The sequence below is a fragment of the Drosophila simulans genome, chromosome X, assembly GCF_016746395.2.
Source record: "Drosophila simulans strain w501 chromosome X, Prin_Dsim_3.1, whole genome shotgun sequence".
Taxonomy (NCBI): domain Eukaryota; kingdom Metazoa; phylum Arthropoda; class Insecta; order Diptera; family Drosophilidae; genus Drosophila; species Drosophila simulans.
This window is the reverse complement of record NC_052525.2, coordinates 13,962,253-13,988,725: the sequence shown is the minus strand read 5'-3', so window position 1 is coordinate 13,988,725 and position 26,473 is coordinate 13,962,253.

Here is a 26,473-nt window from a genome sequence, read left to right as displayed (position 1 = left end):
TTTATTTGTTCTGATCTCATTTTTATTGCCACCAACTAAGCAATGACTACAAATCGCTCATTTCTAATGGACTCACATTTATTCCGGCCACATGGCGAGCGGCTGTCTGCTTATTACATGTGATTTATCTTCTGCAGCCAAGGACGATTAATTGAAACTTAAATTGATCAGGCCTATACCTTCAAGCCAGAATCAATCGCAAGATTCTCCTTGAAGCGGATTAAATTTTGAATGAATTCGAAGCGCCTTGAGGTGAATAGCATTCAAGTAATAAACGCTGAATATAGTCAAGTAGAATTCCTGGGTCTGTAAGAAGTGAAATCCTATACAAATTATAAATTTTCAGATGTTAATAAACTCATTTCGCCTAATTAGTATTATATATCCAAGGGCTATTCGGAGTGCTCCGCTTGATTGATGTCGGCTAGTAGGTATCCGGTTTTATAGACCGTTCAATCCCTGTGGAAGTTGAATTCGGAAGTCCTGTGCGTTGGTGGTCATTCGATTCCGAGTGCTTTGTGTTGTTGCCTTAATTGAAAGCAATTAATAATATCGATACTGGGCCACGTGGATACATCTATACATCTGCACATCCGAGTGCCGAGTCACCTACAAAACAATACACAAAAAGGAGAAAGCTCACACAGATACTTACACCCGCGATGCTTATGTGTGTGTGCGTGGGTGGTTTGTTCCATTGACAAATGGCGTTTTTAATTAAAGGTAATAAATATGTTTGAGTCGTGGCGAAAGAAAGAAATAATGAAAAAAGTACCAGAAAGAAATCCAAAGCGATATACATGGCCCCACAGGCATAAATCATAGCAGCCAGCGACATGTATAAATATGTAGGTAGAATACTATATATCTGGCAGCACATCTGTGCGAAAAAACACATGTAGAGAAATCAATGTGGCATGGATATGGAAATGGAAATGGGAAAGGGAGTGGGTAGGGGTATGGGTATGGATATGGGAATGGGGGCTCCAACGTTGACGGCAATCGTGTGCAAAACTTCAAACAATTTCCATTAAAAATGAAATTTCCTTTGCATAATTAAATAAACTTGCACCGCACACACACGCCGACAGTTTGAGGTCTTGATGCTTCAAAGGGTTAATTTGTGTGTTGTGCGGGGGCGAAAATCTAATAAAATATCTGGAATATCTAGAATATCTGGAAGATAAAAAGAGAAAATGAGAGATCTAACAGAATCTAACTCAAAATTAGAAATACATATCAATGTTCTACTTTCGTTTAATTAATAAACATACTATATATATTAGCCTCGTTAAGCAGATACGAGGAATTACACTCAAAGTCATCCTTGGAGGCAATCATTTGGCCACTGCGATCAAGTTTTTGGTAACGACTTCCGGATTTGATGCGCCCAATTGCAGGAATTTTACCCCCATCGTCCGACGTTTGAAGGACCCTCTGCCACGCCCCCTATCCCCCATTTCCCGTCTTACGCCCTTAAGCCGGCAAAATTCTGATGCACAGCGGAGTGGAAGCCACTCTGAGTGACGACAAGTGGGGACAAGTCAACAATGTCGAGATGCCAAGTGGGAGGGTTTTATCCTGCCTCCTTCGTCCTTGCCTTTCTTCTCCCTATTTTTGTGGTGGTGGCGGTGAAGGAATGGGGATCCCCGACAGACCGATGGAGTCATTGCACTTCGTTTCCGTTGCACGAAATGTTTCAATTTGCTGGCGCAGCGCGCAAATTAGAAACGAAATAAAACCGAGAATCCTTTCGCAGGATGCCCCGTGCCCTCATGAACTCTCGTCCGAATGTCGGAGTACCAGGCATAACGCGGTGCAAATGTCTCGTCTCGTTGCAAATGGATTCGGATGGCCTCTCCTCTGGAAGTACTCTTTTCGGACCAAAAACTTTGCCGGTCTCACGGGAACCGAACTGAGCTGAACAGTACTGAACTGAACAGGACAGTACAGATATTTCCATCCGGCCCCATAAGTCCAGCTCTCGTTGTCAGAACTCATTCGATGGCACTTTCCGAGTGCAACTTTCAAATGCGTTTAATATTTAAATGGCGCAACGAGAATGGCAATGGCCGAATTTGAGTTAGCCCTCTTCCTTTGCGTCGTCATCGGGTTTTCTGGAGGAGATGCCCGGCGGCCAGGACGGACGAGCTATCCAACAGAAGGCCCAGAGCCACCGCACACATGCAAATTTGCTTTGAAATTTCGCTTCAGGAGTGCACTGCGAGAAAACTTTTAATCAAAACACAACTAAAAGCTATAAAAATCTATATATTGCAGAAAAAATAATGCTACCCATATTAATAATAACATATTATTACAGACAATAATGTTAGACTTCGTGGCTAGGAACAACGGTGCGTATGAGTAATTTACGTGTATTTTTCCATTATGCTCAAATGCCTCAAATTGTTTAACTTAAACGTAGCAAATGCTTATTTATAAATTTAATATAAGTTCAATTTTGTAAAAGTGCTCCGATTTGATTTAGTTTAGGTTGTTAAGGATGTTTTGAGTAACTGAAATATTACTCATACGCATCGTGGGACTGACTAAGTTTTCATTATATATTTTTGCTATCATTACTTCAAACATATTAAAGTTTCGTTATGTTTTTTCGATTATTTACATTTTTTTCTTCGACTGCAGTCGGAGGCCACAAAGTTCGTACTTTGAAGCAGGGTTCAGCGCTCCACGGCGATGGCCGCAACCTGCTGCCTTCCACCTCCTGCATGCCAAGTTGCCCGGAGTGGCAGTTGCCGCCCCTTCACTTGTCGACGCCCCTGGAAAACCACTTTTCGCCCCCGCCCCCTTGGCCGCATATCTAGTGTGGCATTCAGTTGGCGTGCTTAAGCTGCTTAGCGGCAACTGTTCGTCGTCATTTCCGGTACAGTGGTGCATATTGCCTTCGGCAATGACTGAAATTTCCCCTGCACCACCCTACTCCATCCTACCCCAACCGTCCAAACCGCCTCTTCACGATCCACCGCAACTTCGCCGAAATGCAACTGATGACCACATTTACTCAATTAAGTTGCAAATTCATACGCACAGAGCGCCATGCCGTAAAACCCGAGTATCCACAGGGCTCTGGCCAAAATGGAGAAAAGAGCCGTTCAAGCCTGACCAAAGTCCTGGACCGAAGTTCTGTATCCAGAATCCTGCATTCTGTATCCCGAATCCCGGGTTGACAGGGCAGGGATTATGCTTAATATGGTGTGAACATTTATTTAAATGCTTTAAAAGCACTGCCATTGGAGCAACTAATTGAAGGTGAAGCTGCCGCCCCGAAGAGCGAGCGTATATAAATGGGAAAAACTTTAAAGGCCACTAATCCCAGAAATGAAAGTTCTACCAGTCATGCTCATATATCATTGGTGTGATGTTCGGGATTAGAAAACTCTGAATAAGTGTATTCATTAAATGGCCTAAGTATTTTTAATTTGGGATAGTATTATTTAAAGCTTAAACATAATACATGACTGTTGCTCAGACTTCCTACTGGAATAGTGAAAGTCAAGCTTTTAATTCCGAAAGTGCTAGAAATTTATAGTACTGAAGACACATACCATGTAAATGCAGATTTCAGTTCACTTGTTTAACACGATGAAACTTCCGAAGTGATCGATCGACTGCCAGTTGGGAGTTTCGAGTGCTGAAATTGCATTTGACATAGCTCCGTCAAAGTTTCGATTGCATTGTTTTTGGGCCTTTTGGAGCATGGGCTATAAACTGTGGCCAAGAATTCCAACTCTTCTTGTATATTCTCATTCACCTTGCCAGGGGAAAGTGGGGGAAATATCCTGGGAAAATCCAAAGGAAAAGGAGTGAGTAACTCGAAGCCAAGGAGAGTAAAAGTTTCCCATGTTGCATTGTTTGGCGTAGCACAAAGTGAGCAGCCATGAAAGTTTCTGCGTCCATTCATAGAACATTTCCCTGCAATAATTATTTTGTGGCCGCAAGTTGGCAGGCGCATGCATAGGGCAGCTGAATGGACTGTGGTCTGTTCTGGAACACGGAAAAAATATTTGGAACTACCGCCATGAATCTGCAAAACAACAGAAGAAATATGTATTTTTTTCATATTTTTCTAAGCTTTGGAAAAAGGCCTTCAATGCGTAAAATGTCTACATTAAATAATGGGGGCTGTCGTATTTTAATTTAATTTGTTTAAAGAAACAATTTTTCTCAGTGCAGAGCCCTAAGTTCGGACCGTGGCCGACTCGTTTATGTGCTTTTAATTAAAATAACCAACACAACACGGAGGAGGTACAAAGGATTGGCATCGGAGAAGGCCAAGATGGAAGGGTGTGCTGGGGAAATGGGGCAAGGAGCGAAGTGGGGGAGTGGAAACCATCTTTGTCTTACTCTAATGAACTTTTTGGCAAATTTAGAGGCCCACAATGGGCGGGGCGCTGTGGCAAGGACACGTTGAAGGACCATTTCGAGTTGGACTTGCGGCGAACGTCTTCATTGCCACATTTCGAGAATTTCATTAATTTTTCGTATTCTTTGCGGCAATTGTTCATTTGTGGTGTTGGTCAGCCGTCCGAAAGGAGCGTTTCTTGCTCGAATCCCTGGTATTGCAAGTTAATGTGCTGCATTCGTTTGGCATTTTATATGCGGTCGGCGTCTCTATTTCAAACTCACAATGAAATCATTTATTCCGCTCGAAGGGTCTCCAAGGATCCAACGTATACTTTAGCCCCAATCCCAGTGCCACCTCCACCCGACTCGACTCGGTCGAAATTAATTTGCATAAATACATTTCATAAATGAATTGGACAACATTGTCGCAATATCATTTAGCATGTTCCAAGTAATCTGTAATTTCGGCAATGGCAAACAAATTACGACTTTAATTTCAAATGGCCAAATGTGCAACTGATTTATGCAATAATTTGAAATTTATTTGCCACCGATTGGGATCTAACATGGAAATACAATTTCAATAAATGAATCCTGTGGCCGCCTTATTAAAGAATTTCGCATTTGCATTCACATCCAGACTTAGCTACTAATTGTAATTAATAGTGTTGCTGTGGACGAGGACATCATAACGACTAAATTAACTCAGCACCAAAGAAATTGCGTTGTGGCATTTGTCAATCATTTCCTGCACAGTGGAGCAAGTCCATTTATAGTAAATGTAAAAATTTTCAAATATTTTACCCAAACATTAATTCTTTAATTGCCTTGTAATGTTATAAATGGTTGCTTGATTAAATATTTATAGGAAATTATCATCAAATTCTGAAGATTTTGGTTGAGGATATATCAGACATATTTTTAAAATGTCTTTTAAATCATACATACCAGCGTGGCAATGTGACACTCGAATTTTAGATTTCTACTATTTTGCACGTAGATATCGAAGTCATATCAGCCTGAGATTTGCGTTTTCAAAGCATTTATGAATTCGCTAACGAGTTTCGAAGGGTCAAAAGTGCAACATAAATGAGTGCACATTTTCTTTGTGTCATGTGCATGTCATTCAAGGATATTGCTTTACATGCAAAGAAGATTTCATAGAAAATATGATGTTTGTTTCTTAAATGCGTGTTTTCTTGGTAGCTAAAAGTTACTCAAATCTGAAGCTCTCAATTTTACCCATGCAGATATAGCTTGCTAAAATATGCACCTATAAAGTTTATTTAAAAATCCCATCGATATTGTTGAAATAAATCGTGCTTAAAATCGCCGAAAAAAAAGCGTCCAATTATGTCTGCTTTACGCGGGCACTCGCCAAAATTGAAATGATTTCGTTTTGAGTGCGTTTTGGGATTTGTCATGCCTTCTGTCATAATATAAATTTTTTGCTGAGCACTCGCCGGATTTGTCCGGATATATATTTTTGGTATTTTCCAAAAGGCCATTCGTTATGGCTGCCTATTTGCGGCAGTTGAGTTGCCTAAATCACATCGTGTCATAAACAACTTTTACCGCATCGCATCAAATTCGAGCCACAAACGGTACGCCCCCATCCAAAGGCCTCTTCCCCATTTTCCGTGACCTATGACCTGTGTTCCATATCCTTAACCCCTGGCGGCGCCATAAAACATGCGACATGTTTGGCTGCTGTAAACAGTTACAATTACTGGGAGGGAAACAGTCAGTTAGTCGAGTGGACGATTAATTGCCGGGTCCGTGGGGTTTGTTGGGTTTGTAGGTTGTGGGGCTTGTGGAGTTCGTGGAGCTTGCTGGGCCTCTAAGCGCATGATGTTGCAGACGGAATCCCCTCTTGAAAAATCCGAAAATCCGAACGCGCCACAGACACTACGCCACACACTGGCGCACTAAAAATGCTGTTAAGTTTTCAATTTGCATAAATGGGAGTGCAAAAAGCAGCTGGCATTTTGTTTGGTCCTGGCACACGGCAAAATTTATTACCCAAACCATGGCAACCGAGTCCATGGATAACACTAGACGGAGCGGAAATAGTTTGGCGAACGTTGAATAGAGCCTAAAAATCTGACTAAGCCCGTTTTATGACGCACACATGGCACTCCCTTAATTTCAGTCATAATTACCTGGCCTAATGATGGATTAGAACGGCACAAATCTGGCATCTGAATCTCTTTTCAGGCCCATCACGTATTTGCATTGTTATCGTTTTTATTATTGCCACCTTTACGTGTCTGGACCATTGAACCCCTCCCGAACTGCCGAACTGCTGAACTGCTGAACTGGTGAACTGCTGAACTCTTGAACCCTCCAGCCACCTAACCCCAATTGTCTGGTTCCGTTTCTATATATCTTTTTATGCTGCTGTGTCTGCGGCCCCTAAATCTTTCCTGTTTTTGTTGATGGCACCATTTTACATGCTTCATAATCCAAAGTTGCAAAGTCAATTTTTTGCATATTTCCTGGCCGGGTTCGCTGTGGAAAAGAGCAACATGTGAATGACAAATCCCCAACAAACCCACGCAGTCTGGACCAAAAAAAAAAAAAAAGAGAAGATTAAAGAAGGAAAAAATTGAAACACTCTTTTCGGCTGGCTCACTTTTTGGGCATGTCACTTAAACGTCAACAAGCTTGACAGCTTGCCTTCAAAATTAAAAAAGAGGCCAAATCATGGTAAAGATTTTGAAAGCATTGACTTAAGTCAAATGCAGCTATGCCTTAGGAAATTCAATGCTATAAATTTACCTATATATACAAACAATTTAAAACAGTATCTACGCACTTTCCAAGCTTAGCATTAAATGGGATTACAAAGATTAATCAGTTTTATATGTGGAAATTTGTTTTTGATTCTATTAAGTATCAAAGGTGTTCAAAGGTTGTTCGTAAATCACAAGCGAATGGGACTTTCTTTGAACAGTTTCTACTCAAACGCCGCAAGCCGGTAGCTCAAATGCTAATACCCCAAAGGAAAGGGTTGAAAAATAAATTTGATATGGGGGTTAAACGCATGTGGAGCCTGCGAGTGGAGTGGGTCGATGGATTGAACTTGCGGCGTATTGGGATTACCAATCGATGAAACTCAGACGATGCCGGCGGCGATGAAAAGTGTTTATGAAATTCGTAAACTAGACATTAAAGCGCGAATTTTGGGGCATCGCCGGATTAAACGGGTTTCAGTTGGAAAATTTTAAAAGATACATGCTTAGGTTCGATTAGCTGATAATTAACATAATTCTCTAATACTCCCTAAACACATTTGCATTGAAAAAGTTTGGCTCATTTTACTCGTTTTTATATATTCGATTATAAATGTGCAGCTCATTGTGTTACGAAATCTATTCACACAATCTCTCTGTTCAAATGAATTTAGCCAAGTTGAAATGGGCGTTAATTACGGTGGCTAATCTGATTTATTTGAAAAAGTAGGATATTGTAATGCGTTTACATGTTATTGGTGAAGCAGACATAAGTGGCAAAGGACATAAGGTTAAATAATGGTTTTGATAGGTTTCGAGAAATGAATACAAATTATCTTCTAATCTCCTTGACTATTTGACATATGAGTTTCCATATAGGCTTTAAAGGTTAAACCAAATTAAATATGTTTTTATTAGTTATTCTTCACTTATTTAACATAAGTCAGATGATTAATCTCTTGGCTTCCAAATTCCCAAATATCTTAACTGTATTTATATCGTGACTTTTTTTGGTTACTGTTCTGCACTAAAACCCTTCGATTTCCGCTTCCATTCCGGATATCTTTCTATAGCCGTGCTCCATCAGCATCCAGACAACTTGGCTGAAGAAGTGAACTTAAAAAGTTACTTTGGCTTAGGGCGGCTTAAATGGGGGCCATGTGTGTGGAAGGATGTGACTGCGACTCCTTCTGCTCGACTGCCTCACTTTAATATTTTAATAAGTTATTTATTAGAAAGTTTTCCCCAGCTGCTGGTGTAGGCTTGTTTTCCCTGCGCATTTCAGGCCAAAGTTTTCATCTGCCAGTTGTCAACACTTGGGGCTTATCGCCAGCTGGCCCCCCTCCCCCGCTTTTCCGCGCTTTCCGCATTTTCCCACACTTTCCATCGCCTCATTACAGCCCTTTTGTGTTCCACAGCCATAGCGCTGGAATTTTAGCCCCACTTTTTTTATTTTTTTGTTCAACTTGTTTTTTGCTACATATTTTCTTGTTGATTTTGCACAGTGTCAGAAGTTATTGACTGGGTGGCTAAGCTGATTTTCAAATGATTTGCCGGGCGTGGCATAAATTACCGCCGCGGACCAACTGAAAAGTGCGAAATGCAAAAGTGAAATGTAAAATGTAAATGCAACTTTGAAAGCTTGGCTCTAATAAATTTAAATTAATCCGCAAGCACAAAAACTACAAAGTATCTCTGGCTCTCAAGTGCTGCTTAATTTCAATTAAAGCTGAGCAATTTTCACAGTTTGTTAATCTTAACTAGAAGTCCGCGCTTATAATTAATTTTCCTTTTGCCATCCAAAGTGTGGACAGTCGTTTTCCAAGAGGGGCACTTTTTATTGGTGGAGCTGTGAATGGAGCTGGAGCTGGAGGACCCATTCCCCACTCACCATTTACCATCTTTCATTTGGCTTAAGGTTCTGGAGGGGGGGCGCTCCTTGAAACTCTTAGCACTTTATAACGAATGTTTTTTCGCAGCATCAAGTGTTGTTGTTGGAGCGGCTTGAGTTATTAGAGTGCATAAAACGCACTTTTCGACGCTGAAAATTTATTGGTGCGCATTAGAAAATTCACCACGACACACAAAGGATCCCATCTTTCGAGTCCTGAATCCTGTGATCCCTGTGCAAAACACTTAAGACCTCGGCCCACATATCATGGGTTGGGCTGCTAGCCAGTTTTGGTCATTTGGGTGTTGTAATTAAATGGGTGTAATGGCGGGAGAACCGCAATTCTGGGGGCAGACTCTGGAAAATTTGGATAAATTATCAGAATTAAGAGCACATCCAGGGGATTACATATCTGTGCTTACACCAATGGCTTGTGAAATCCGCATAAAATTATTGGGCAATAAAGATGTTGTTGCATTAGTTTATTCATTTTATTTATAGTTTGTTAAAGTTCTAAAGGATGAACGGAAAGTCTTTGGTTTTTTACCAAAAACAAAATGGACTTGAATGGCAGATTATCTGAATGAAAAAGGGGACTTTTTTTCTTCTTCCAATTTTCACTTTTACCTGAGCTCTTATTTTTTTTTTAATTTTCACCTTTGGCAAAGTGTTGACCATGCCATCCTCCACATCCTGACGCCCTGATTGACCAAGTTTGACACCAAATATCTGCGTGTCAATGTGTGTGTCTGTGTCTGTGTGTGTGTGAGGGACGTCTGCCCCAAATCCTCTTAAATGTCAAGGCATTTGCCGTTGGCTGCTCTCGGCCGAATCGTCCTGGCTTAGTCCTGGCTCTTTAGCAGTCAATAATAAACTAGGATACGCCGGTGTGACTGTGACTTGCTGAGAGTGTGTGTGTGTTTGTGTGTCGGTGTGTTTTAATGCATCATTTAAGCTGTAATCTGTCTTGAAGCTAAGCTCTACTATCAACGCACTTGGCAGGGAAATAGATACGGTGAGCGGTTGTGGACACCTGGCCACCTGTCCATCACATCCACTTCTAAAAACTTGATAATTTTATAAAATTTTAATTTTTGTAGATCTGAAAAATCACAAACTCTTCAGTCGTAGAGCAGAATGAAACTCTTTTAACATTTAGAGCATTTGAAAAAAGTGCACCGTGTATAAGTGTACACTGTTTCACTAATCAATATTTATTGTGGCTTATTTTTGGACACCTCCAGCAGTGATTTCATAACTTAAGTGTCATTTGCTGTGGTTTCCAATGATTTTTATTCCGAGTGCAAAATTCAGTGCGATATTGAACGCCTCAAGTGCTGACAGCCCTTAAAGCATTATAATTACCCACTGCTGCTTCTTGGCCAATAAATTAAGTCATGCATCTTGGAAATTTCACAAATTGCAGCCGTCCTAATTGGATGCATAAAGTAATCAATAAGTTCTGATGAAAGAAGTGCAACAAAACAGGCAACAATTATGCCTGATTGCCATTAGTGTGTAATTAAAGTGTGGCAAACTTATCCAATTATGGTTGTCGCACTTTCAGCCCCCCACCCCTTCATCAACCAAAAAATAGGAGAAATTCTAATTTAAACAGCAATCACCGCCCATGGCACTTGTGGGCGATTAAAGCTTGCCAATTATTATTTAACCAATTACGGCCAGCACTCTGCAGTTTCGATTCATCTTGGCTTTAAGAGCGGGCCGTGCTAATTGCCGCTTTTGCCGCAAATGCGATCTCTGCAAATAAATGCCCCCGAAAGCATGCTGCACATATATTGGCATCCAGGACCTCCTCGAAAAACCAAACAAACTGCCGCGCTGCCTGGCTGGTTGGCTATAGAAAATTATTTGTTTGCGGCAAATCACGTTTCAGTTGGCTAAAAGTTAGCAAACCGACAACAGCCGCCTCTCATCTCATCCGCCTGAAAGCGACATTATTTGCGTACGTGAGCGGCCCTTAAACGGACCAAAAAATTCCGAGGGGCGCTGGGCGGGGGAGGTGTGCTGGCGAGGGAGGCGTGGCAGCGGCCATTAACGGGCAGCGCGTGCGCCATTGTCCTCCTCCACGGGCGTCATCATCAGCACCACTACCGCTGCCCCACTCCCATCAAAAATCCCCATCACCATCCAAATCCTGAGAAGCATCATCGTCCTCATCCCCATTCCCATTCCCATTCCCATCCGCAGCCACGGAATTAGCCTCGTCCTGACAGTGGATTATTTCCACTCGTTTTGATGACAAAAATCAATTGCATCGCTCCACTTTAGAATGGCTATATAATTTGATCTTTACGCCACAGCGGAAATCTCACTAATCCCGAAAAATTAATACATAGCATAAAGCCAAGCGATTTTTCTTTCTGTCGCGCACAGTGGGCTAAAAAAAAGGAGTGTGAGTAAAATCGAATAAATCAAATAATCCACTTTGATTCGTACGAGAATTATTTCATAAACCTTTCGAATTTGACTAAAGATACTTAATTTCACTAAAGATTATAAGCAGAGCATTAATAAATTCCATTGATTGTTTAATTCACAAAAGTCACTCCACTGTGCAGTGGGATAAAAAACGATTATGTTGTTGTGGAAATTGGTAGGTACACAAGCCATCGCAAATTACCCGATCTGAATCAACCGCTGTTTGTTGGAATATTAAGTCAATTTTTCAATTAATTTTGCTTCCTGGCTGCCGCAGGATTATCGCAGTCGCTCCTTGAAAATAAGACCATTTCGATAACGACAAATACTTTCATATTTATTTTTAAGCATAAATTCGTGTGCTTCATTTTTAGCATGTTCTATTATTAAGTTTAAGGTAGCCTTTAACAGTGCATCAGTTTGGGACATATAATGACTTTATTCTTATTTGAGATGGATTTTAATATATTTCAATATATTTTAGTGGATATTTTTGATAAAGTTATAGGTGGAAGTGACTTTCGATGCCCACTGTATAAGTCAAATGCCTGCAGCGTCTGTGGTGCGTGCAGACAACTAATGCATGCCTCAATTTTGTTTGATTAGCGGCTAAATGAATGAGCGAATGAGCACGACTGTTGGAAGGGGGGGAACAGCCCCCTGCCTTTCTGCTTTCCAACCACTCGCATCCCATTTACAATCCAACTGCCCGAATGACTGACTGAACAACGGAATGACTGACCGAATGGCTGACTGGCTCTGACTGCTCAAATCGGAGGACGAAGGCAGTAAATTCAAATTTGAAAAACGAGGCAACTTTTCGCCGGGCGGGATAAATGGAGGAGTATTGGTGGATTGCAAGGACCAAGGACTAAGGACTAAGCCTGGCCGGAACCATTCCAGCTACCCGCACACACGACTGGCATACTAAAGAGCTACTGGCTACTGGTTTCTGGGAAAACCGAGGAAAACAGAGCACCACTCGCCATCTGGAGGTCAGTCAATCAGTCAGTCAGTTAGTCCACAAACAGCTGAAGTTTCATTCTTCGGCACTTCGAGGCGGGCAGGCGAGCTTTTCACTATTGATAAGAATGGCAAACGTGCAAATTGAAATGGGCCAAATGGGGGCGTGGTCGTGCAGGGATGTGTGTGTGTGTGTGCACAGTACGACTCAATTTAACAACGAAATTCTAAACATTAAATGCTTAAATGATAAGGCAACTATTAAAATTCGCTAATATTTTGCAGTTTTTTATAAGGTAAGATAATCAATGAAAATTTCATTTAAAATTTATTAAAACACAACTTGGAAAGCAGTTTTTTTTTGACATAAATACTAAACATTTATGAATAATATGGCGATTTTCTTGCAAATCACCTCGGGCTATATTTTCTTGACCCCATCTGTACAATTTACTTTCTCCAGCTGCCCGCTTCTGAGGGCGTGGCAAATGGGGCGGGGATGTAGGCGAACACTATAAAAATCTTGTGGCTCAAGGGGTAGAGAAAGCCAACGGGTTTGCACATCTAACTATTCGGAATTTACTTAGGGAAATTACTTTGACTTTGTTGCCATGCCCGACGGTCATTGTTGATGTTGTTTCTGTTGCCATCCTGGGCACACCGATATGCAATATAAATGTGCCCGAATGCAAATAGGCATTGTTTGATGAACAACTCGATTTGGTGGCCTGCCAGCATAACACTTGAGTGAAAATCAATTTCTAATTTACTGCGATGCAGGGCGTCAGGTTTTGAAAACGGCCCCAGGGGCATTCGTAAGTCCATTACATATAATATGCGATTTTGGTTACTACATTTCACTCACAGGAGCTGGAAAATACTGTTTATTTGTGACGTTGCCGAAGTGAAAATTCTAAAATCGGATATACTGAAGGAGGAGTTGGATATACAAACTGGTTTGTGGCAGGTAAAATGTCAGACTTCGTTTGAAGGCTCTCAAATCTATCAAAACATTTGCCAAAAAATCATTTAATATGCTTGTTTGGCTGTTAATATATATATAATATCATAGCATTAATTCTATTTGGTTCCAAGTATTATTCTTAAAGCACAACTTATTAAGCGCCTCGTTGGCAGCCAAATGGAACTGCTAATTCAATTTTGGCCCTTTAAAAATGTTCTCTACTCCCAAGTCGTTTGATGTGGCCAATGTTACAACGCTGATGTGGGCGTGAAAAGTGGGTGGTGTATTACTAATTAATAAAATTGCCACTTGTTGCGTGGTAACAACGAGCAGTCGCAAAGAAAATCATCCAGCGATGATCATCATCATCGCCAACTGGCCGAGAGCGAGAACTCTAAAAATGTTATGAGCCCGAAAGTATTGCCATAAAATACAAACGCCTCGTTTTCGCACACTTCACTCTTCGGCGAACAAATGCTGTTAATTTTTATTTGAGCCTTTTGTTTAGTCTATTAAAATGGCATTCTGCGGCTGCTGTTGTTGTTGTTGTTGCTGTTGCCTGTCAGCCAGCTGTCATCGCCACACACAAATGAAGTCATTAAACGGCACGAAGACTCCGCATCCAACATGGCGTATGTGTGATTTTTGATGTTTGCTTAAACTCTTTATTTTCAATTAAAAATTCTCTGGCGGCATAAACAAGGCTCATCAAGGCAAATGGTTGCTGGCTTGGGGTGATGGCATATGGGTGGTTTTTCCGGCCACTGGAAATATAACATAAGACAGGGGCGGAGGGCGTGGCTGTGCGTTGCGTGTGTATTTGCTTTTTAATGAAATCGCGTCTAGACGTCGACGAAAACGATGGCATTGACATCGCTTAATGGACGAAAAACAAACAGCTAAACATGTGATTTATGCATTCATAATACCAAGTTTATCAAGTTCAAGTTATAGCCGCTTGATTGTAAAAAGAGTAAATCGCTGGAGAATCTAAAATAATATTTATTAGACCGAAATAAGCTGAAAATCTAGTCACCTAATAAAAATCTGAAGTTATACAGTGTGTCGTATAAATCATAAACTTATTTAGGCTTAGTATTAAAGCTAACAAAAAAGATTGGCTTTCTGAGCTCACTGAATAGAGATCCTTGCTGCGTGGCAATTAGCTTTAATGCTGTTGACTGCCTAATACGAAGATGAAAATGCCAGGGAGTTTCCACAGTTTTCATACCGCGCCGCCCGTGGAAAACACCGACATTTTCTCTAGCTTCCCATAGTTTCATGTTGGCCAATGAATATGAAACTATGAAAGTTTTGCGCCAGTGAAACGCGAGCGTTTTGGAAAGCGAGAGAGGAAGCCGAAGCGAAAAGTTTTCAGGCAATTTACAAATATTTTATGCAACTATTTATTTTACTCATTATTTGCGCATTTAACGTGGGCGCCCCAAAGGGGGCGTGCCAGGCCATTAAGCGCCGCTTAAGTGAGTTGTGCAGCTGCCAAAAAAATGAAAAACCAAAAACAAAGTAAGCAGGTTTCAAGACACGACGAAAATTCCAGGATGAGCGGGCCAAACAAAGAGACCAACTGAGGCATCAAATTCAAAGCATTTAAGAATGCAAAATGAGGGGATTTGAGCGAAACAAGGAGAGATGCAAATGTGAAAAGTCACCAAGGTGCTGGAAAAGGATAATGCCGGAGAAAGGACTCCGGATGAGGCGACCAAAGTTTGGCTAAGTGTGGACAAACCTGATCTGCGATGCAAACGATTTGTAGATAAAGTTTGTCCCCTGTAATCCCCTATATATATCCACTATATAGTGCGAGAGTCCAGTGGAAAGTCTAATTACAGAAGAAAATTGGGGAAAAAGGCAGAAACGAGTGGAAAATTCAAGGCGCAGAGTTAAGGTTCTTGATAAACTAAAAAAGTGATGAAGATGATGTTGTAAGACCTGCTTAATTGACACAAAAATATTAGACATATCCAATTATAAAGATTGGATGACACATATACCACAGCTGATCAGCTGCCACTTAACTGCACAGTTTACCGCAGGAAAATAGTAGAAAACCCGATACAAATATACCGAATTCGAACTTGATTGCGGGCTTAACTGACCACAAGCAAAAATTGGAAAGCTTAGCTGAGTAAGCCAACCTCAGGCGGTTTTCCCAGCATCCTCACCCCGAACACATCCTTGTGGTCCAGGAGCTTTCTGCTCTCGACACGTACGCACCAGTGATATTTACAACTTTTGGCTCGATTTTTATTGTGTTTTGCTTTTAACCCGCACTTATTTGTTGGGCGTAAAACTCGCCCAGTTTAATGGCGGAACTAAAGAATACTAAACTCGCACTTTTAATTAAATTGTTTTGCATTAAACGTTGGTCTCTGGGCGTTTGAAAGGGGGTTGGTTGGACACTTAACAGAAGCACATTAATATTTCAGAGGACCAAACAGTCCAAAAGCCTTACAAAAAAAAAATAAAGAGAAACACTCAAATGCGTAAGCTGCTAAACAAGTCTCATCCTTGGGTCCTTTGTGACCCAAGGAACCCGTGTCCAAAACTATTCTTATGCCCATCTCGAATCCCAAATGTTTTGCTTATTTTAATGCCGCCTCGGCTTCCTTCTAGCAGAAAATGGGCCAAATGCCTTTGTTTTCTTTTATGGTGCGGATTTTCTTGACTATTGAATTGAAAAGTTTATTTACTTTACTTTGTCTGCCCAACTGGCCAGCCCACTCCCAAGCCTGGACAACCCTGAAGTCCCTTCGCCACATGCACCTTTCCACCATTTCTTCTTACCTTGACCATGACAGTCAATGTCCGATTGTGGGCATATATATTCTTCCCTGGCCCTCCTTTCTTGGGGGAAGTTCGCCCGGCTCACGACATTGTAAAATTTTTTGGCATAAAGTTAATAGCATTTTTGATTACTATCTAAATAGGTTTTTGTCCCATTGACCGCAAAAATGTTTTGCCATGCTCTGCTTAGTGGTGGTTGCTTTGGTCCTTCGACCGACCGGCCTCCAGTTGATGTTGTTGTCGTAGTTACGGATCCATGCATGTCCTGTGTCCCTCGTCCTGCGTCCTTCATCCTGTGTCCCGAATTCCGAATCCCATATCCAGAGTCCTCTGCACAGGCATGGCCAGTGAGCCGAGCCAAATTACGATTCTTCTTGTTTGCAAAAATAAAAAAAAAGTAGAGAAACAAACATACAGCGGGGGAAAAAATGAAAAATCTGCAATAGTATTTAGAGGAGATGAACTGGAGATACCCTTACTGGGGCTTCATAGTTGAAAGCAGGATGCACAACTTTCAAGAAAGTGAAAGTCCTATTCAAAACCAAGTTTTCTATTACGGGTTTCTCTTGTGCGATATCTCAATATCTATTATTTAAAGTCGGGAGGTAAACTTATTCGGAAAGGAATATTGTCATAAATACGTTTGATATGAGCAGAAGTGCTTTTGGGACCCTTTCCTTCGGTTAGAGTATTTGGAGTCCAAAGGACCGAAAATATATATTCAGGATAAAAGTGGAAGGAGGACCAAATCTGTGCCTAAGCCTAATTTTGACTCTGTTTTGGGACAAAGGTTGGGCGATTGTTGGAAAGAAGGCCACTATTGCTGGTTCAACAATGCCAGGATTGCCGCTACATCCTGTGGCCCCGCCTCCCCCTCGTCCCCCTCATCCACAGGCTGCCGTGGAGATTTTCGAAAATATTTTCCCACATTCTGCTACTTTTCCCTTCACAGTTTGTGTGTTTTATATTTTTTTTTTCGAGATATGTTTGCCTTGGGTATTTTTGAGCGAATGACTGAAGCGGATTGGCTGCAGCTGCAGTTTGGTGGCCAGCCAGCGGGATGGGGAGAAGCTCACTTATTTATGGCATTGCTGAAATTTTTATGTTTTTTTAAATTGCCGTCAATTGGCGCCGATGAAGTTTGCGAAATTGGCTTAAATCTTTGACAAACGATCGACAGGCCAAGCGAAAAAAAAGTGCAACTATCTGGGGGAACGTTAAACTTTTTTGTTAAATCTTGCGGTTTATTTAATGGTTGTTTTGAAGTGACGATTAGAGGGTAGAAATATAGTTGTTTTCAAAACTAAGCGCTAAAATATCAAATGCCCACAAATTGTACTAGATGTTCACATTACAAAGCCTATGAATATTTGTTCATGTTGTGGCACAACTAAAGTAAAAAACTTGTATAAGCAATCAGATTTCTTTGCGCATAAAAATAGCACTGAAAGAAGCTGTATCCTTTTGCTTTAAATCTTATTTTTTCGGACTGTTCAATCCTGAAAAGTGTAAGGATCGTTATTGCCGAGGGCCAATCTCCCTCGCTTCAGTAGCATTCCCATTTCCCATTTCGATTCCCGTTCGCTCCTTTGGTTCCTGATTTTCCATGGCACTTAAGTGGAACTGATGAAGACCCTCGCCAAAGGTGTGTGTGTGTGCCTGAGTGTGTGTGTGTGTGAGAGCGGGTTCATGTCAGTGTGTGGGAAGAGGCGCACGTTTGTGAAAAAGGCATAAATCTTATGTGTTTAAGTCGGTTTAACATACGAGATCCTAAAGTGTTGATAGCGCCAGACTATAAACTATACGAGTATATGTGTTTGAATGGTTGTGCGAGTGTGTGTGTGTGGTGTGTGGTGTGAGTGTGAGCCTGTCTCAAACTTTTCCAGCTCCTGTGTCTGTGTCCATGTGTGTGCATTTATAACAGACATTTCATTGCCTCACTAACGAAAGGGAAATATTCAATGAAGCATGCAGCAAATAAAGGTGAAAACCTTTTTCTCTCCGTCAAACAAGGCAGCAGAAAAGGATGTTCGGGATGCGGAAAACGGCACGTCACTGCGAGGTGGGATTGAGGAGTTTATTGGAACTGCAGGTGATCGAATCACTTTGAAATTGGCGCAAATTGGCCATAAACTGGGCACGGAAATGGTCAATGTGGGTCGGTTTCTCAGGTTAAAAAATACAGTACACATGAACTTCTAAGCCGAATTCATTCAGTATTAGACAAACAAACTTTACATGAGTGGTTGAAGGATTGAGTTTTGTTTCATATGGATTTCAAATGGAAACAAAATTCCTGTGGAATAATTACTCCTTAATAAACTATAAACTGGCAGAACATAAAAGATTATTTCTAATCGAAACTCACTGAAAGTCCTCGATCGTCCCAGAAGTCCTGGCATAGAATTTGCAACTATTTGGCACAAGAGCTGCTGCCCCTTCGCAACTCGTTTGCCCTGCCGGCATCTACAATGCGTATTGGGCCATATTATTCACACCCATAATGAATAAAGGAAGTTCGTGTAGGTGGGCGGTGGGCGGTGGCTTTGGGTGGCTTGGCGTGGCAGGTCAGGGATTCCGGCGAGGATGACACAATGAAAGCTGTCCCGACTTCCTCCTTCGCAGTCGCACTCAAACCAGCACTCTCGTTCGCCAGATGGTAGATATAGGCTTATTGTACGGAGCCCAAAGCTAAAAATGCAGCCACAGAAACATGTCCTTCGTCCCTGTTTCCCCATTCACCGCCCCCATTCCCAGCCCTCTTAACTCCGTCCAGTCCCAGCGGCTCACTCACACAGAATGCGCTCAAGCGTTATTTAAGACACTTTGAAATCCTCTTATATCGAAGCTTATCAGTTGCTCGAAATAAAAATGCGAGACATGGGGCAAGGGGCCAAGGATTCACAGGACTCTCACAGGACTCGCCGGGCGACTAAGAGTTACCTCAAAGAATCGGGCGGGTGCAGATGAGTGGATGAGTTCGGTTCGCTTCTGTTTGGTTCGGTTGAGATGCGAAGAAGGTAAAGACAAAGGGCCGAATCAACGGGAAGCGAACAATGAAATAAGTAAAAAGCCGGAAACGGGCGAAACGGAAGTGTTAATCTGTGAGTGTGAGTGTGTGGGTGATGGCCGCTCTCTCTTCATTTTCTAGTCTTTTGTGTGTGTGTGGATGACCCTTGGCACGCTTCCACTCGGTGGAAAGTTGAGGCTACAGGACTTGAGACGTGGGTGACAAAGGGTCCACACACTCACTCGCACACAATGGAAATTCGGATGTGAGCCACCCATAGGTCAATAGCTCCACAGAAACACCAACTATTTTGGTCCACTCACAGAAGGGCTTGCAATAAGCTATTTTCAATGATTCTCGAGGCAGCTAACTACTTCAATAATATTTGCAGTAATATGTTATTAATAAATACTAAGTAAATCGGATGTATGTCTCTTGATGTGACAATTTCTTTGAGACATTTATTCTCGCGGTGCACTTCTCAGTTTGGCTAGGCCAAGCAAACAAACTGCTGCCAAAGCTGACCCTTCACCCTTCCCCCCCACAACCCCTTTTTTCGCTCGAGGCACAATATTTATACGGCCCCCTTCAGCGGTCCCCTACCCCCCCCTTCGACGCCCCTGGACGCTTTTTGCATTGCATTGCCAATAAATAGCTGACCAAGTGAAAGGAAAGCAAGCAAAAAACGTTCCGCTGCGCTTTCACTGTGGGTTAAGTGTGGGTAGATTGGTGGAGCAATGGATCCATGGATCGGTGAAAAGTCCGCTATAAATCCAAATTACTTGTGGCCTGCCAAGCGCTGGCTTTGATTTAATAACATTAAAGACTCCGCCACTCCAATGGGGTGTCCTTCCTTAACTCGCCGTCCCATCTCACAGCCTTTTTTTTGGCAACTTTTCCGCAGATAAATGAACTGTGCGTGTCTTAACTGTGGCAATAAAGGCAGCATATCGCCTTCAGTTCTTTTAACTTTATTTGAAATGAATATTTAATTTTTCCATAATTATACAACATTTTCCTATACAAATATTTTTACTACAATAATTTCATTGCAGTTTGGGGTGGGAAAACTAATTAATAATTTTTTTTTGTGAAAAGTAAAAGCGTATTCAGACTTCACCCTCTAGAAAATGCCACTTCGTAACCCCCTAAATTTTCACTCACTCACTTGCCTCTTTGGCATTTGTATGCAAACTTGAGTAAATAGACAGACAACAGCCTAAATAAAGCAAACAAAGCCAGAAAATACACATGCCCATAAAGTGGAGATGGGAAATGGGAAATGGGGAAAAATGATAAGGGAAGGGCAAGTACGCTCCTTGTGTCTCAGTTGTTTCTGTTGCCCTGGCAAATTGACGCTGAAAATTGATGCCATTGGCAATGTTTTTGTTTTGCACGCTTTGCCATTTTTCTAGCTCGCTGACTGCCGAGGACAACCAGCCCAACCGACCACCCCTCCTACCACCCACTGCCCATTTTCCAACAATTGCTCACGAACACTTGAAGAAACGGGAACTATCAATATTTGCACCATTTTTTAATATTTTCAATAATATAACATACTTAAGTTCCATTAAATTTGATAATATATCGTTTCAATGGATACTTCTTATATTTTAATTGAGCTCATTACTTCTACTTTTACTGACTGTGTACTGTCCCAGGATCTCAGGATCCTCGCGAGTGTGCCATTTCGCGAAGGCTGCCTGTGGGCAAACAGACAGAGCTCATTGACAGTTTAATACAAAAAGTTCACTGCATGGCACACTTGACACGTGCAGGGGTGTAGAACATGAAAAAGGTGGTCTGGAAAAGGGGGGGCAATGCAGTGATAGAATCCCGGAGCTGTAGCCGGGAAATTTACTCGGCCCAATTTTACAATTAGAAAAGTTCACGCTACGCTTTTGACTCGTTTAAGCCGCAAATTGTTGTACTTCTGTCTGTCTGCCTGTCTGAAATTTTCTCTTTTTGGGCGAGTGACTTTTACAAGGGGATGGGAAATGAAACTTACGCTTAACATGCAGCACTCGTGTGTCTAGAAAGTTTTGCATTTGCAATTCACTTGACACAGCAAATAAATCAAACTGCTATGCGTCTGTGCCCAATATGCAGTCACCCATATAGCCAATGTCAAAGCATTCGGTCTTTAACTATCTGCAATTTGCCGGAAACTTTAATTGAATCAATTTTAATTTCCGCATTAGCCCGATGATGGGGATTTAATTATGGTATTTTTTCCGAAAAGTACATTTGTGAAGAACTTATTTTCCAATTAATAAGCTAATTATAACGAAATGGCCAAGCTTTAATCGAGCAGAAATGAGAAGTTTTCCTATGCAAATTGTACTTTTTTGTCAGGAGTTTGATATTTTTCTATATTGCACATCACTATCACCTAAGTAATAAAATTGATTTTAAAAATAAATCATTATGACATCTAATACAAGCAGATTAAGGAGCCCATTATTTTGTAGTTTCCTAGATTTCAACAATTGTTTTAAAAAACAGGAGATACTTTATCTAAAACTGACTTTCCATTTTGCCAACTGCCAATAAAATCCTGTATGATTACGAAATTCGAATTGAGTGCTTAACCGTCCCTAATGTTTATGCAGTATTTACAAAAATGACATATTTGCCAAGCTGGTAAATAATTGATAAATAATTGTCAATATTTGTATTGAGTTAGTTTACCATGTAATTAGGCAACCTGTTGTGCACTTTTATCATAGCTTAAAACATAAATTTATTTAAATTTAACAGATTATTTAAGGTCGAAAAGCTAAAGGCTTAATTAGGCAACTGATAACGGCTAATAAATGGAGATTGCGAGGGGCATAAATACGTATCCTTGAAGGGAATAAAAGTAAAGCTAGGGCAGCTAAATTTATGCAACTTTGCCGCTGCATCAGCTTAGCCAACAATTACTGTTCGCAGTTGTGTTCGCCATGCAAATCGCCAGGATCTGGGATCTGGGATCTGCTCGGCTGCCCTCATAAGTATGCAATGCTTTTTTACTCCGCTGCCTTTTTTCCACTGCTTCCGTATAAATCATTCGCATTTGAACTTTTGGTCATTTGCACAATTTTCTTACCGCGCTAGCTCTAGTTTTTTTCGTTTTTGTTAATTCTTCTATTTTTTTTTTTTTTGTGGTTGGCCCGCATATTTCGCGCTCTTTTGGCTCAATGGGAATCAAGAGCAGCATGGCATAGCGTAGGTAACCGTAACCTGAAGCCTTGAGCGTTGCCGTGTAACGTTAACTAATGTAAAAAGTTGCCGGAGTGTCGGGACGGACTCATTAAGAGTTTGTGGCATTTTAATTAAATGCAAATTTAATACGCAAAGAAAATGCAACACACAAAACTCGCAAACTTGCAAAACCTGCAAGTGGCAGCGAAGTGACGGCGCCAAGGGTCAACGAGTGGTCGGCGGTCAAAAGTCAGGGTTCGGTGGTCAGCGGAGATAACTCCTATCTGAGCTGATTTCAGCGCCAGAAATCACCAGGTGTACTCACTTGGGCAACAAATCGCCTCGTTCATTTGCCAGTTACTCAGCTAATGTGCAAAAGTACTCTTAATTTCTGTGCACATATTCAAATCGCACGAGTGCAAAATTCATGGCGAGTATGAGAAATATTACATTTAAATGTTTTACGTTTGAACTCATGCAATATCTCCTTGAAGAGTTACGTTTCATTACTCTCTTTGACATCGAAACCCCAAATCACGTACATATATCTCTGACCAAACATTACGTATACGCAATATATATATATCTCTAACCAAACGTTACGTATACGCAATGTATACAATGTATAATTTACATCATACAAAGGCTAATGTAAAAAAAGCTGTTTGAATTGCACTTGACATAGTAATTGAAATTATGCCGAGACTCATAAAAACACAAGTGGCATCGCTTGAACAGTTTCAGTTCTTTATTCACACATTGATTTATATACTTTATCATGGCTTGTAAGGAATTCGTTTGGAAAAAATATATAAAGCGGCTGCAGCATTTTTTCTCCGTTTAATTTTTAATTTAGATGCCGGACAGCGTCAAAATATTAATTAAAAAATTATTTCGAGGTTAATTACAATTATTTACTCACAATGACATCGATGATTATGATGTCGATTGTTATGGCTTTATTAACAGCAGCAGCAGCGAGCGAATGACAACGACATCGAAAATGGCAGGAGCCATGCAACAAAAGCATGAGAGTAGCAATAATAATAATAATAATATTTACAAAAATGACACAGGCTAAATGAATGCCGAGCTGGAAATCAACCACATCTGCTCGTCTGACAATAGCCTCATTACAGAAGGACAACCTCCGTGATCTCGGCGAGCAACAGCATAAAATGTTTTTTTTGAAAGAGCATTAAAAATTTAATTGCATTTAAAGTGAATTAACATGGCCAGAAAAGGCTTACACAACGAAATTGGTTGAGTTTTAATAATATTTTGAGCAATTATGCGCTGGGGAATACAAATAATAAATAGTAGGCTTAAATAATATTAATCAATCAAATCAATAAGCTCTCTTGTACAACTCTTTTAGAGGTATTTGCATTTAAAATGCAATTACAATTGCGCAAACCATTATTTGAACAGACTTTTTGGTTCTTTGGATGGGTTTTGTATTGACCAATCAACTATTTTTAATATAAACTGGCTAAATCGCTTGTTAATATAGTTACACATGAAATGTTCTGTCTCACTCTTAGTTTCACGTAGACTTTTAGTTCCTCTACATAATTAAGCGAATCGTTTTCCATTCTGACCACGCCATTCCGAAATTCCTTCTTTTGTATTTAAACCCACTTCCATTCTTTCTTCACACATTTTTTTTGGTCCAGCTTGGTCCATTTCCATGCATACTGATTCTGATTCTATGCATACACATGCCATTTCCCAATCGATTTCCACTTGTGCTCCTCATTCCGATTAACTCACATCATTCATTCACTCCACACATGCTGGAATTCGTGGATGAGTCCTTGGCGGTTGCACTCCATAAAATACACGTTGAAAAAAAGGGGGCAAAACCAATTTACTAATAACAAACAACCGCATGGCAAACAGAAGCGGCAGACGAAAAAGGGCGTAATGGAAAAAATAGGAAAACAATAAATGAGTAAACATAAAGCGCGTAAAGCAAAAATCCATGTAATTGTAAACAAATTAATGGCCATTGTGGGAACTGTGCGTCAATGAGCACGCCACAACATCAACATTAATTTCAACAATAACAATGGAGAGTTGCGAATAAAAAATGAAAAAAGGTTTCAGCACTTTGGCCCTGCCCCCCCATGGCATTTGTGAAATATTTGCGGCAATTTGCTTTATGCAATATTTGCATTATGATTATTGCGATTATCATTACTACGCTTCGAATCGAATAAATTTTAAGCTTGCCCCCTAAAGTGGCAGCATTTTTCTACCCCAGATATTCCCCATTTCTCTCCTGTTTTTTTTCTTTTTTTTATTATTTTTCTCCCAGCAACGACAGCTGCACAAAAAGGAAACCGATAAAAAGTCCAGCAAGGATCTGACCCACAAGATATTAACTGAAGGTGTAAGCCCCATGCCCCTGGGGCTGCTTTTGAATTATGGCTGCCCGACTCTGCTCCTGAATCTGTGGCAACTGTGGAACTGCTACTAGTGCCACTACTGCTGAGCTAAGCTGACTGCATCGACATCGAGCGCATCCTTCGCAGGACGAGGCAAAGACATTTTTAAGGAGCTTCGCCAGACTCCCAAGGAGTATCCTTGCCCCTGGGGGAAAACTTGGGGGATTGGGAGGACCGAGAGATGAAGTACTGAGTGCAACTTTCGCCAAACTTGATTATTTATTGGCCGCGGTCAACAAAATTAGATTGCTATAAAATGGATTCCTGTTTGTTACGATAAGGTGTCGAAACTGCTGAGCAAAAAGCCATGAATTATAAATAAATGCTCAAGTTTTTAAACGATCCGAGCGAAGTTCTTTTTAATTAGTTGAGAATGCGGTTTTAGAAGCGATTCTCTACGACTTGATTTTATGTGAATTGAGTCGTTTTGAGCGAGTAAACTGGAAAGTAAAAATAAAGATTGCAGTGCCCAAAAATAAAGTGCTAATCAGCTTGGATAGCGATTTAACAAGCCAAAATTGGGTAAATAATGTGTGCGGAAATCGGAAAATCTTCTGTTAAATGCTTAAATGAATTTCACAGTTCAGAATATATAAAGGATTCTTGGATATAGAATACTTGTAGTAGTCAAGTGCATACTTCTTTGTTTTTTTGCAGTTTTTTTCTTAGCCCTTTCCAGCTGTTTTTCATGCCACTTCGTTTCTGGCCATGTCGGTGGAGAACCATTATTTATGAACTGAGCGCGCCTGCAAGTATGCAACGATTATAATAATTTTAGCTTATAATGTGTTTTTCCACGTCCTCACTCCGCTTCTGCCTTCCCCTCACCACTCCACTTCATCGTCGTCTCGTCTGCAATTTGCTGATTTATTCGCACTTAGGTGACTTAAAGTATCCTGTCTAGGGGCTACATCTTGCCATCCTGGAGCTGCTCTTTGAGTGTGTGTGTGTGTGTGAGTGTAGGTTGCTCATAACTTTAGTGCTTACCTTGTTGTGGAAGCCGGAATTTGCCACAAAAGAGCGCCTGCATTTAAAATTGCATTAGCGTAAATCAATAAAAGCCATGCCCTTATGATTGGCACTAAATCTCTTCGAGAGCACAGAGGCTCGAGCTCTGGCCAGCAGACTTGTGTCAAAGATCCTTGTGTCCATGGCCCAAGGACTCGCATTGGCAACTGCCCATGCACTCAGGAAAAACGCGATTTTAGATCTGAAATAAATTAGTAAAATGTTACAAATTCATCCACCGATATTCAGTCTGAAGCTAATAGCATCATCACTATAATATTTATTTAATAGATATTATATGACGTTAAATATATAGTTATGATCCAAATTTTTTAATTGTTATGGGTGACTTTGAAACATATTTTGAGTGTGCCTGTGTTTGTTCTGGCTAATGTATTTCTTGGTTGAATTTATGTATATATCCTTTTCTCCAACTGGCTTTTCGAGTGCAGCGAAAACAATTTCGGTCGCAAATTCTGTCGGCGGTCAAGTGAAAAATAACCGAGCGGTGAGAAGGCCAAAAGCAGCTGGCCTGAGTGTGAAAATGCCCATTTACACGAAAGTTGAACAATGGGCCAGGTCAACAAAGGGATGGCCTTTGACCCCAAAAAGGAAGCGGGGCATTTGGCCGATTTGCACGTCCTGCGA